A 14,407-nucleotide genomic window follows, 5' to 3' on the forward strand; every position below is an offset into this window, starting at 1 on the left:
AGCCTGTGTGAGCTGGCTACCCAGTTCTTTGTGCTTGACAAGTTCCCAAATAATCACCAATAGCATAGCTCTGGGTTACAAGGGCAGAGGGTCTTTCCAACAGTTTGGTGATTCATAGAATGTTACAGGGGTGAGTGCAGCAGAGAAGTACTCCCACCTACCCTTTCCATGAGACCCCAGTTTTCCAGGGGTCAATCTTTGCTAGACTCTCGATGCTTTCCTTTTTGCATCCCATGTCCTTCCCATGGCTACTGTGACAAGTCCTGGCTACTTTTTCTCAGTTTTTCTTTTGGGATTTATCCGTTCACCAGTAACTTTGGTCTTCTTTCTGAGAAGAGCTGGCACCTGACATCCCTAGTCAGCCATCTTGAGAACAAACAAACTCTGTGACTGTGTTATTTCACTTAACGTAATGATCACCGGTTCCATTTATGTTGCTGCAAATGACAGGATTTTATTTGTTTTTATCATTGAGTAACATTCAGTTTTGTATATATACTATATTTTCTTTATCCCTTCATGTGTTGATGAACACTTAAGGTGATTTCACATCTTGGCTATTGCCAATAATGCTCCAATAAACATAGGTGTGCAGCTCTATCGTCCACACACTCATTTCTTTTTCTTTGGATATGTACCAAGCAGGGGATTGCTGGATCATATGGTAGTCCTTTTTTAGTTTTTTGAGGAACCCCTATATTGTTTTCTATAATGGCTGTGTCACTTTACATTTCTGCCAACAGTGTATGTGCTTTTCTCTACATTTCTTGCCAGTATTTGTTATTTTTTGTCTTTCTAGTAATAGCTGTTGTAACTAGGGTAAGATGGATATCTCATTGTAGTTTTTATTTACATTTTCCTGATTATTAGTGATATTGAGCATTGTTTAATATACCTGTTGCCATTTGTACATCTTTTGAGAAATGTCCATTCAGGTATTTTGTCCATTTTAAAATTGGATTTTTTTTCTTTTGCTATTGATTTGAGTTCTTCATATATTCTGGTTATTAATCCTTTGACAGATGGATAATTTGCAGATTATTTCCTTTCGTTCTGTAGGTTGTCTCTTCACTTTATTGATTGTTTGCTTTGAAGAACTTTAGTTTGATATAATCCCATTTATCTATTTTTGCTTTTGTTGCCTGTGATTTTTCAGGGCTTCCCCAACAATTTTTGCTCAAACCAATGTCCTGTAGCATTTTTCTAATTTTGTTTTGTTTTAGTAGTTTAATAGTGCCAGGTCTTACATTTAAGTTTTTAATCCATTTTGAGTTGATTTTTGTATATGGTTGAAGATGGGGATCTAGTTTGGTTCTTCTGCATAGGGATATCCAGTTTTTGCAGCACCATTTATTAAAGGGACTCCTTTCTCCAATGTATATTCTTGGTTCCTTTGTTGAAAATGAATTGGCTGTTAAGTGTGTGGACTTATTTCTGAGTTCTCTATTCTGTTCTATTGATCTATGTGTGTTTTTATGCCAGTCATGCTGTTTTGGTTACTATAGCTTTGCAGTAGTATATTTCGAAGTCAGGTATTATGATGCGTCCAGGCTTGGTTTTTTTTGCCCAGCAGTAGCTATTTGGGGTCTTTTGTGGTTCCACATACATTTTAGGATTTTTTTTTCCTTTCTGTGAGGAGTGTCAGAGGTTTTCTCTTTAATTTTTAATGTTTAATTTTGGGGGGTACATAGTAGATTTATATATTTATGGGGTAAATGAGATGTTTTGATACAGGCATGCAATGTGTAACAATCATACCATGGAGAATGGGGTATCTATCCCCTCAAGCTTTTATCTTTTGTGTTACCAACAGTCTAATTATACTGTTTTAATTATTTTTAAATGTACAATCCAATTATTATTGACTGTAGTCACCATGTTGTGCTTTCAAATTTTAGGTCTGATACATTCTCCCTATTTGTTTATACACATTAACCATCTCCACCACACCCTCTGTTTCCCTATGACCCTTCCCACCCTCTGGCAACCATTCTTCTACTCTCTGTCTCCATGAGTTCTGTTGTTTTGGTTTTTAGATCCCAGAAATAGGTGATAACATGTGATGTTTGTCTTTCTGTGCCTGATTTATTTCACTTAACATAGTGATCTCTAGTTTCATCCATGTTGTTGCAAATAACAGGATCTTATTCTTCTTTATGACTGAATAGTACTCCATTGTATATGTGTACCACATTTTCTTTATCCATTTGTCTGTTGATAGATGCTTAGATTACTTCCAAATCTTGGCTGTTGTTAACAGTGCTGCAGCAAACATGGGAACGCATGTATCTCTTCGATATACTGATTTCCTTTCTTTTGGATATATAACCAGCAGTGGGATTGCTGGATCATATAGTAACTCTAGTTTTAGTTGTTGGAGGAACCTCCAAACTGTTCTCCATAGTGGTTGTACTAATTGACATTCCCACCAACAGCATACAAGGGTTCCCTTTTCTCCACATCCTCATCAGCATTTGTTATTGTTTGTCTTTTGGATATAAGCCATTTTAACTGGGGTGAGATGATATGTCATTGTAGTTTTGGTTTGTATTTCTCTGATGATCAGTGATGTTGAGTACCATTTCATATGCCGGTTTTGCAGTTGGTATATTTTCTTTTGAGAAATGTGTGTTCAAATCTTTTGCCCATTTTTTGATCAGATTATTCGATTTTTTTCCTATAGAGTTGTTTGAGTTCCTTGTATATTCTAGTCATTAATGTTTTCTCTTATTCTGTGGGTTGTTTGTTCATTTCGTTGATTGTTTCCTTTGCTGTGAAGAAGCTTTTTAACTTGATGTGATCCCGTTTGTCCATTTTTTCTTTTGTTGCCTGTCCTTTTGGGGCATTACTTAAGAATTTTTTGTCAGGGTCAGGCGCAGTGGCTCACGCCTGTAATCCCAGCACTTTGGGAGGCTGAGGTGGGCAGATCACGAGGTCAGGAGATTGAGACCATCCTGGCCAACATGGTGAAATCCCATCTCTACTAAAAATACAAAAATTAGCTGGGCGTGGTGGCATGTGCCTGTAATCCCAGCTACTCGGGAGGCTGAGGCAGAAGAATCCCTTGAACCAGGGAGTCAGAGGTTGTGGTTAGCTGAGATCATGGCACCGCACTCCAGCCTGGTGACAAAGGGAGACTCTTTTTTTTTTTTTTTTGAGACAAAGCTTTGACCAGACCAATGACCTGGAGAGTTTCCCCAAAATTTTCTTCTAGTAGTTTTGTAGTTTGAGGGTATATTCAAATCTTTCATCCATTTTGATTAGATATTTGTATATGGTGAGTGTTGGGGTCTAGTTTCATTCTGCATATGGATACTCAGGTTCCCCAGCACCATTTATTAAAGAGAATGTCTTTTCCTCAGTGTATGTTCTGGGCACCTTTGTTGAAAATGAGTTCACTGTAGTCGTGTAAATTTGTTTCTGGGTTCTCTATTGTGTTCCTTTGGTGTATATGTCTATATTTATGCCAATACCATGCTCTTTTGGTTACTATAGCTCTGTAGTATAATTTGAAGTCAGGTAATGTGATTCCACCAGACTTGTTCTTTTTCTTAGGGTAGCTAAGAAACAGCTATTCTGTTTCTTTTGTGGTTCCAAATATATTTTAGGATTGTTTTTTCTGTTTCTGTGAATAATGTCATTGGTATTTTAGTAGGGATTTCATTGAATCTGTAGATTTCTTTGGGAAGTATACTTTAACAGCATTGATTCATCCAGTCCATGAACATGGAATGTTTTTTATTTTTTGGCATCCCTCCAATTTCTTTAGTCAGTGTTTTATAGTTTTTATGATAGAAATCTTTCACTTCTTTGGTTACCTCATAGATTTAATTTTATGTGTGGTTATTGTAAAGAAAATTACTTTTTGAATTTCTTTTTTAGATTGTTCATTGTTGGCATATAGAAATGCTACTGATTTTTGTATGTTCATTTTGTTGTCTGTGACTTTACTGAATTTTTCAGTTCTAAAAGGTTTTTTTGTGTGGAGTCTTTAGGTTTTTCTAAATATGGGATTATATCATCTGCAAGGATAACTTGACTTTTTTCTTTCCAAATTGGATTCCCTGTGTTTTTTTCTGTTGTCTGATTGCTGTACCTAGGACTTCCAGTACTATGTTGAGAAACACTGAAAGTGGGCATCCTTGTAGTGTTTCAGATCTTAGAGGAAAGAAAGGCTTTCAGCTTTTCCATATTCAGTATTATACTAGCTGTGGGTCTGTTGTATATGGCCTTTATTATGTTGAGGTGTGTTCCTAGTTACCTGCTTTTTTTTTTTTTTTAGGGTTTTTATCATGAAGGGATTTTGAACTTTATCAGATGCTTTTTCATAATCAATTGAAATGATCATATGGTTTTTGTCTTTTATTCTGTTGATAATGATGTATCACATTGATTTGTGTATGTTGAACCATCCTTCCATCCCAGGGATAAATCTTACTTGATCATGATGAATGATCTCTTTAATATATTGTTGAATTCATTTTGCTAGTATTTTGTTGAGGATGTTTGCATCAATGTTCATCAGAGATATTGGCCTGTAGTTTTCCTTTTTCATGTGTCATTGTTTGATTTTGGTATTAGGGTAATATTGGCCTTTGTAGAATGGTTTGGATGTATCCCCTCTTACTCTATTTTTTGGAATATTTAAAGAGGATTGGTATTAGTTCTTCTTTAAATGTTAGGTAGAATTCAGCACTGAAGCCATTGGGTCCCAGGCTTTTCTTTACTGGGAGACTTCTTTTTTTTTTTGTTTGAGATGGAGTCTCACTCTGTCGCCAGACTGGAGTGCAATGGCACAATCTTGGCTCACTACAACCTCCACCTCCCAGGTTCAAGCGATTCTCCTGTCTCAGCCTCCTGAGTAGCTGGGATTACAGGCACGTGCCACCACACCCAGCTAATTTTTGTATTTTTAGTAGAGACAGGGTTTCACCATGTTGGCCAGGATGGTCTCAATCTCCTAACCTCGTGATCCGCCCACCTCGGCCTTCCAAAGTGCTGGGATTACAGGCGTAAGGCACCATGCCCGGCCTGCTTTTGTTTTTTCTTTGGAGACAGGATCTCACTCTGTCACCCATTCTGGAGTGTGGTGGCATGTTTATGGCTTACTTCAGCTTCAACCTCCCTGGGCTCAAGCATTTCTCATACCTCAGATCCCCAAGTAGCTGGGACTACAGGCACACACCATCACACCCGGCTAATTTTTGTATATTTTGTAGAGTCAGAGTTTCACCATTTTGCCCAGGCTGGTCTGAAACTCCTGGGCTCAAGTGATCCACCTGCCTCAGCTTCCCAAAGTGCTGAGATTATAGGTGTGAGCCACTGCACCAGGCTGACTTTTTATTATGGCTTTTATCCTGTTACTGGTCTTTTCAGGTTTTGGATTTCTTTATTGTTTAATATTGGTAAGTTGGATGTCTAGGAATTTGTCCATTTCTTCTAGATTTCCCAATTTATTGGCATTGGCATATACTTGCTCACAGTAGCCACTAATGATCCTTTGTTTTTCTTCAGTGTCAGTTGTAATGTTTCATCCCTGATTTTATTTATTTGGATAATCTGTTTTTTGTTTTTTTTTTTGGTCTGACTAAAAGTTTGTCGGTTTTGTTTAACTTTTCAAAAAACCAACTCTTTTTTTTTTTTTTTTTTGAGGTGGAGTCTCGCTCTGTCGCCCAGGCTGGAGTGCAGTGGCTTGATCTCGGCTCACTGCAAGCTCTGCCTCCCGGGTTCACGCCATTCTCCTGCCTCAGCCTCCTGAGTAGCTGGGACTACAGGCACCTGCCACCACGCCTGGCTAATTTTTTGTGTTTTCAGTAGAGACGGGGTTTCACTGTGTTAGCCAGGATGGTCTGGATCTCCTGACCTCATGATCCGCCCACCTTGGCCTCCCAAAGTATTGGGATTACAGGCGTGAGCCACTGCGCCTGGCCAAAACCAACTCTTTTTTCATTTTTTAAAATTGTTTTGTTTATTTCAATTTTATTTATTTCTGCTGTGAATTTTTTTTTTTTTTTTTTTTTTGGAGATAGGGTCTCAGTGTCACTCAGGCTGGAGTCAGTGGTGTGATCTCAGCTCACTGCAACCTCTGCCTCCTAGGCTCAAGTGATTCTCCCACCTCAGCCTCCCGAGTAGCTGGGACCACAGGTATGTGCTGCCATGCCCAGCTAATTTCTTGTGTTTTTGGTAGAGATGGGGTTTTGCCGTGTTGGCCAGGCTGGTCTCAAACTCCTGAGAGCAAGTGATCCACCTGTTTTGGCCTCCGAAAGTGCTGGGATTACAGGTGTGAGCCACCATGTGCGAAGTTCTTCTACTGATTTTGGGTTTGATTTGCTCTTGCTTTGCTAGTCCTTTAAGATGGATTGTTAGATTATTCATTCAGAGTTTTTCTTCTTTATTGATGTAGGTACTTATACCTGTAAACTTCCATCGAAGTACTGCTTTTGCTGTATTTTTCTTTCCAGAAATTTGTCATTTTTTAAAAATTACTTCACTGATCCACTGGTCATTCAAGAGCATGTTGTTTTATCTGCATACATTTGTATAGTTTCAACAAGTCTTTTTGTTATGATTTCTAGTTTTATTCCATTGTGGTCAAAGAAGATGCTTAATATTGTTTCCATTTTTAAAATATTTTAAGAGTTGTTTTGTGACCTAGTTTGTCCCTGAGAATGATCCATGTGCTGAGAAAGAGAATGTATATTCTGCAGCCTTTGCATGAAATGTTCTGTAAATATCTATTCGATTCATTTCATCTGTAGTGCAGATTAAATCTGATGTTTCTTTGTTGATTTTCTGCCTGGAAGATATCTCCAGTACTGAAAGTGGGGTGTTGATGTCTCCAGCTATTATGGTATTAAAGTCTATCTTTCTCTTTTGCTCTAATAATATTTGGTTGGTATATTTGTGTTCTCCAGTGTTGGTTGCACATATACTTAAAATTGTTATATTCTGTTACTGAATTGACACTTTATTGTTATATGGTGTACTTCTTCAACTCTTCTTATAATTTTTGTCTTGAAATCTATTTTGTCTAAGTATAGCCACTTCTACTCTTTTTTGGTTTCCATTGGTATGGAATATCTTTTTTCATGTTTTTATTTTTAGTCCACATGTGCCTTTTTAGGGTAAGAGTGCTTCTTGTAAGCAAAAGATCATTGGGTTTTGCGTTTTCGTTTATTCAACCGTGCTATATCTTTTGATTGGAGAGTTTAGTCCCTTTCCATTCAGCATTATTATTGATAAGTAAGGACTTATTCCTGTTCTTTTGTTATTTGTTTTCTGGTTGTTTTGTTGTCTTCTCTTTTTTCTTTCTTTCCATTCTATCTTCTTTTTTGTGAAGATATTTTTCTGTGGTGATATGATTTAATTTTTTGCTTTTTTTGGATCTCTTGTATTTTTTTTTGTTTGTGATTACCATGAGGCTTGCAAATACTACCTTATTATCCATTATTTTTAGCTGATGACAGCTTAACACTGTTAGCATAAACATACAAGCAAAAAGAAAACTTAGAAAAACTTCACTTTAATTCCCCTGCTTTTCAACTTTTTATTGTTTCTTTTTATATTTTATTGTACTGCCTATCCTGAATAGTTGTAGTTATTATTTTTTGTGGGTTAATCATTTTGTCTTTCTACTTAGGATAAGAGTAGTTTACACACTGCAGTTACAGTTTTATATATAATATTCTATATTTTTCTGTGTACTTAGTATTACCGATGAGTTTTGTACCTTCAGATGATTACTTGTTGCTTGTCGTCATCCTTTTTCTTTCTGATTGAAGTACTCCCTTTAGCATTTTTTGTAGGACAGGTCTGGTGTTAATGAAATCCCTCTGCTTTTGTTTATCTGGGAAAGTCTTTATTTCTCCTTCATGTTTTAAGTGTATTTTCCCTGGATACATTATTCTTGGGTAAAAGTTTTTTTTTTTTTTCTTCAGCACTTTAAATATGTTATGCCACTCTTCTTGCCTGTAAGGTTTCCATGGAAAAGTTTGTTGTTAGACATGTTGGAGCTCCATTGTATGTTAGTTATTTGCTTCTTTTCTCCTGCTGCTTTTAGGATCCTTTTTTAAATCCTTGATCTTCATGAGTTTGATTATTAAATGTCTTGAGGTAGTCCTCTGTGGGTTAAATTTTCTTGGTGTTCTGTAACCTTCTTGAACTTGGATATTGATGTCTCTCGCTATGTTTGGAGGGTTCTCTGTTATTATTTCTTTTAGTGAAGTTCTGAACCCTATTTCTTTCTCTACCTCCTCTTTAATGCCAACTCTCAGATTTGCTCTTTTGAGGCTATTTTCTAGATCCTGTCATCTTGCTTGTTTTTTATTCTTTTAACTTTTGTCTCCTTTGTGTATTTTCAAATAGCCTGTCTTAAAGCTCACTAATTCTTTCTTGTGCTTGATTCATTCTGCACGATGAGTCATTCTTGATTCAACAGACTCTGGTGCATTATTCAGTACATCAGTTGCATTTTTCAACTCCAGAATTTTGGCTTGATTATTTTAAATTATTTAGATCTCTTTGCTAAATTTACCTGATAGAATTCTGGATTTCTTTTCTGTGTTATCTTGAATTTCTTTGAGTTTACTAAAAACAGCTATTTTGAGTTCTCTGTCTGAAAGGTCATATATCTCTGTTTCTCTAGATTTGGTTCCTGGTGCCTTATTTAGTTTATTTGGTAAGGCCATATTTTCCTGGATATGGTCTTGATACTTGTAGAGTTTTGTCTGTGGTAGGCATTGAAGAGTTAGTTATTTAAGGTAGTCTTTGAGTTAGTTATTTGTTGAGCTTGTTTGTCTTTCTTAGGAAGGCCTTCCAGATATTCAGAGGGACTTGGATGTTGTGATTTAAGCTGTGTCTGCTTTAGGGGGGACCCCAAGTCTAGTTAATGCTGTGGTTTTTTCAGACTTGTAGAGGGACCACCTTGATGGTCTTGGACAATATCTGGAAGAATTCTCTGTATTACCAGACAGAGACTCTTGTTCTCTTCTCTTACTTTCTGCCAAACAAGAAGTCTCTCTCTCTGTTTTGAGTCACCTGAAGCTGGAGTTTGAGTGACACAAGCACCTCTGTGGTCACCACCACTAGGACTGTGCTGGGTCAGACCTGAAGCCAGGTCTCACCGGGTCTCACCCAAGGCCTGTTGTAACTACTCCCGGGCTACCACATATGTCTGTTCAAGGCCCTGGAGCTCTAGAATGAGCAGCTGGCAAAGCCAGTCACGTCTGTGTCCTTCCCTTCAGGGTACTGAGTTTCCCCAGTTCCTGGGTGAGTTTAGAGGTGATATCTAGGAGCCAGGGACTAGAGTCAAAAACCTTAGAAGTCTACCTTATGTTCTCTTGTACCATAGCTGAGCTGGCACCAAAACCACAAGACACCATCCTTCCCCTTCTTTCCTCCCCTTTCCGAAGGCAGAGGAGCCTCATCCTGTGGCTCCTGCCATCACAGGCCCACGGGGCCTACTGCCAGACTACCACCAATATTTTAAGGCCAAGAGCTCTTCAGTCAGCTTGTGGTGACTCTTTCCTGGCCTGGGAATCACCTTCAGGGCAGTGGGCTCCTCCCTGGTCCAGGACAGGTCCAGAAATGCAGTCCAAGAGCCAAGTCCTGGAATCAGGGACCCAAGAGCCTGCTTTGTTCTGTACCCACCTATGACCACGCTGGTTCCTAAGGTGCAAGAGAAAGCCCTGTTTCCTTTTCCCCTCCACTTTTCTCAGGCAGAAGGCTTGCACGGTAGCCAACACAGCTGGAAATGTGCTGAGTCTCCCCCGAAGCCAGCAAGTCTCAGATTCTCACCCAAGACCCTTGATGTAGTACCTGGGTATCACTCCTGGTTATTCAGGGCCCCAAGGGCTCTTTAGGTAGCAGATGATGAATTTTGCTAGGATTTTGCCCTTCCCTTCAAGGCAGCAGGTTCCCTTCTGGGCCAGGGTATGTCTAGAAATGTCATCTGGGAGCTAGGGCCTGGAAAGGGGACCTCATGACCTCACGACTCTGAGCAGTGCCTTATCCTGCTGTGACTGAGCTGGTATCCAAGATGCCAAAGTCTTCTTCACTGTTTCCTCTCCTCTCCTCACACAGAAGGAAGGGGTCTGTTGAAGCTGCAAGCTGTGCAGCCTGGGGTTAAGGGAGAGGTGATGCCAGCACTTTCTTAGCTACCCTAGCTGTTATCTCATTAGATTGTGTGTTCCCTAATCCACTGGCTCAGGGCCTGGTTCACCACTGGGACTCACCTAGGAGTTACAGTCCTTGTGGCCTAAACTGCCTTTTAAATTTATTTAGAGCCCCAGAGCCTTTAGCCTGAGGTGGTGAGACTTTCAGGAACTCAAGTTCCAATCACTGAGATCAGCTATTCTCCTCTGCCTAGGGCTGGTTTAAATGCTTTCTTCATGGGCACACATCAGCCAAATTTATTCTGGTTTTTATTTCTGCTCTAATGGAACAGCTTTGAGTTCAGTACCTCCCAATTTCTGCGCTGTTTCTCCCCCAGCATACAGAATTGTTTTCTGCACTATGCAGTAGCTGCTATGGGTTGGGGGAAGGTTGGTGTCTGTGATTCAAAACTGTTTTTTCTACTTCTTCATTTTCTCTTTCAGTAATGTAAAGTTAAAATCGGATGCTGTAAGTACTTGCCTGAGTTTTGGTTTTCATGAAGGTGTTTTTTTTTTCTTTTCTTTTCTTTTTTTTTTTTTTGTTAAATTGTACTCTTAGTGGGGTGATCAGTGGAGCCTTCTATTTCAGCATCTTGCTCCATCTTTTTCTCCTGTCATTGGTATTTTGATAGGAATTGCATTAAATGTATAGATTGCTTTGGGAAGTATAGATATTTTGCTGAATGTGATAGGTCACACCTGTAATCTCAGCACTTTGGGAGGCTGAGGTGGGAGGGTCACTAGAGCCCAGAAGTTCGAGACCAGCCTAAGCAAGATGGCAAGATCATATGTCTGCAAAAAATTAAAAGAAAAAATTAGCTGGGCATGGTGGGTATATTTGTAGTCCCAGCTACCTGGGAGGCTGAAGCAGGAGGATCCCTTGAGCCTAGGAGTTTAAGGCTGCAGTGAGCTAATTGTTTTACTGCACTCCAGCCTGGTGATGAAATGGGACCCTGTATCTTAGAAATAAATAAAGAAAAACAAAAAACAAAAAAAGTATAGGCATTTTAACAATATTAATTATTCCAATCCATGAATCTGGCATACCTTTCCATTTATTTTGTGTCCTTTTCAGTTTCTTTCATTACTGTTTTGTAGTTTTTCTTGTAGAGATATTCCACTTATTTGGTTAAATTTATTCCTAAGTATTTTATTTTATTTTTGGTAGCTATTGTAAATCAGATTGCTTTTTTGATTTTTCACTGGTAGTGTATGTAAATGCTACTGATTTTTGTATGTTGAGGTTGTATGCTGCAACTTTACTGAATACGTTTTTCAGTTCTAAGCTTTTTTGTGGTGGAGTCTTTAGGTTTCTCTAAATATAAGATCATTGTGGCCATAAAAAAGAATGAGTTCATGGGCTTTGCAGGCACACGGATGAAGCTGGAAGCCATCATTCTTAGCAAACTAACACAGAAACAGAAAACCAAACACCACATGTTCTCACTCATAAGTGGGAGTTGAACAATGAGAACACATGGACACAGGGAGGGGAACGTCACACACCGGAGTTGTGGGGGAGGGGTGGGAGAGCATTAAGACAAATACCTAAAGCATGCGGGGCTTCAAACCTAGATGACGAGTTGATAGGTGCAGCAAACCACCATGGCACATGTATACCTATGTAACAAACCTGCACGTTCTGCACATGTATCCCAGAACTTAAAGTAAAATTAAAAAAAAAATTATGTTGTCTGCAAACAAGGATAATTTGGCTTTTAAAATTCCAGTTTGGGTACCCTTTCACTTGTTTCTCTTGCCTGTTTGTGCTGGCTAAGACTTGTAGTACTATGTTAAATAAAAGTGGTGGGAGTCTTATCTTTGTCTTGTTTGAGATCTCTTTGGAAAGACTTTCAATTTTTCCCTGTTCCTTCAGTATGATATTAGCTATGGGTTTGTTATATGAGGCCATTATTGTGTTCAGGTAAATTCCTTCCATACCCAGTTTGTTTAGAGGTTTTATCATGAAGGAATTTTGAACTTTATCAAATGCTTTTTCAGCACCCATTGAAATGATGATATGGGTTTTGTCTCTGATTTTGTTGATGTGATATATCATGTTTATTGATTTTCACATGTTCAACCATCCTTGATTCCCTGGGATGAATCCCACTTGATCACGATGAATGATGTTTTTGATATGTTGTTGAATTTGAGTATTTAATATTTTGTAGAAGATTTTTGCATTTATATTCATCAGGATTATTGGCCTATAGTTTTCTTGTTTGTTGTGTCCCTGTCTGATTTTGGTATCAGAGCAGTGCTTGCCTCGTAGAATGAAGTTGCAATCATCTCTTCCTCTTTAATTTTTGAATTAAAAAAAAAAAACAACTGTTGTGTTTTGAGAGTCTTCGCCTGTTCGCTGTTGAGATAATATGAAACATTTTCATGATATATTGAACAAGAACAGAGCTGAATAATCCAGCTCTACTGGAGCATTAAAAAAAATTCTTTACCATAGTGTAAGGTTTAAATGCAACTGGCAAGAGGGTGCATGCTATGTAAAACATAATAAGATTACTGCTGCTATACCAAGTATTTCCAGTCTGTTTCTGAGAAACAGAACCTGTTCCTCAGGTTCTGTTGAAATACTGGTAATATCAATATTTTTATCAGAATTATTCATGTTAAAAAACCATTTAAAAAGAGAAATCAAAATTCCTCTGTAGTCATGTATTCAACTCAAGCTTTATCTACTTAAATTAGTTTTATTTGTCTCCCGTTTGTAAACCTGTGTTTCACTAAAACCAGAGCAATAAATCTTCCATACTTAAGTATCTTTCTTGCCTAATAAAGGAAAAATACAAAATGATTATTAAAGAAAAATATATGAACTAACAAATCCTTTTGTTTTAAATATTTTAAGGTTTAAAATATTTAGTATTTTATTCAGTATAAATATTTAGTGAATAAATATTTAGTATTTTATTATAGTTTGTAATTTCTAGCAGGAACACATGATTTGAATGAATATCCTAATGGCAAACCACAGTAAAATATTCAGCTGCATTTGGGGAAGAGGGGTAGAGATGATCTTCAAAGCCTTCTAGTTGTCTTGATCAGAGGTACACTGGTTTGTATTATTGTAACATTTATTAGGTGATCTAGTTTGCTTTTCCTTCACCTAGGGCCTTTTACTTGTCCAAAGGACATTTTCCTTCACTTTAAAAATTTGGCTGACAATTTACTGATGAGATTCATAATTTTTTTGGTTACTCTGGTGTTTTGACATATTTGCTGTGTTCTGGGCCACATCCTAGAAGATCACTGTAACTTCTGTTTCCTGCATGGCTGCAAGAACCTCTAGGTCAAGCTTGTCCAACTCATGGGCCATATGCAGCCCAGAACAGTTTTGAATGTGGCCCAACACAAATTTGTAAATTTTCTCAAAACATTATGAGATTTTTTGCAATTTTTTTAAAAAGCCCATCAGCTCTCGTTAGTGTTACTGTATTTTATGTGTGGCCCAAGACAATTCTTCTTTGAGTGTGGTCCAGGAAAGCCAAAAGATTGAACACTCCTGCTCTAAATCACTAAGAATTTCATTGCATCCAGGCATTTCTGCCATTCCAGGCATTGCTCCAGGAAAATTACCAGGCATTCCCCCTGGGAAAGCAACCTGGAAAAGAGCCATACTGAGCTCCTGAATGTCATCTGGCTTCTTTCTCCCTCTGAGCTCTCTCATGATCTTACGGAGCCTTCTTAACCCTTTTTATTCTTTCTTTGATTTCTTACTCTTGATATTTCTATTCAACCTTTTTCTAATGTTGTGCAATTTTCTTGGCCCTCAGTTGAACTTCTTTCAGCATTGTACTAGTATCTTCATCATAATCCAGTTATGGTCAGGGGCAAGATTATAGCTGCTTCTTTCCAATGGCCCAGAAATCTGTGTGCTTTCCCTCACCACTTATAAGGCTGAGCCAAATCAGAATTTATTTCATTTGTTCTGTCAGTCTCGAATGGCAGTGTTTGGCTTCTGTAATGTGATGAAGATACTGACTCTGTTGACATACAGAATGGTCAAGCGAGGATTCAGCTTGATGGCATCTCTGAACAAGACAGTGGCTTTCTGTAGTGCACCATTATCTAGGGCTTCAATGGCAGCCACTTTTTCTTTTCTTTTCTTTTCTTTTTCTTTTTTATGTTGGAGTCTCGCTGTGTCACCAGGCTGGAGTGCAGTGGAGTGATCTCATTTCACTGCAACCTCCGCCTCCTGGGTTCAAGCAATTCTCCTGCCTCAGCCTCCTGAGTAGCTG

The 14,407-nt window shown here is 38.3% G+C and overlaps 1 protein-coding gene and 1 pseudogene across 9 annotated transcripts in view; one reads left to right on the forward strand and one right to left on the reverse strand.

Annotated features, from left to right (window-relative positions):
• Nucleotides 1-14,407, forward strand: part of DOCK3 (dedicator of cytokinesis 3) — a 711,442-nt gene that overhangs the window by 188,198 nt on the left and 508,837 nt on the right. The window lies entirely within an intron of this gene.
• On the reverse strand, nucleotides 13,311-14,337 carry LOC103786142 (hsc70-interacting protein-like; annotated as a pseudogene).

The sequence above is a fragment of the Pan paniscus genome, chromosome 2, assembly GCF_029289425.2.
Source record: "Pan paniscus chromosome 2, NHGRI_mPanPan1-v2.0_pri, whole genome shotgun sequence".
Classification (NCBI taxonomy): Eukaryota; Metazoa; Chordata; class Mammalia; order Primates; family Hominidae; genus Pan; species Pan paniscus.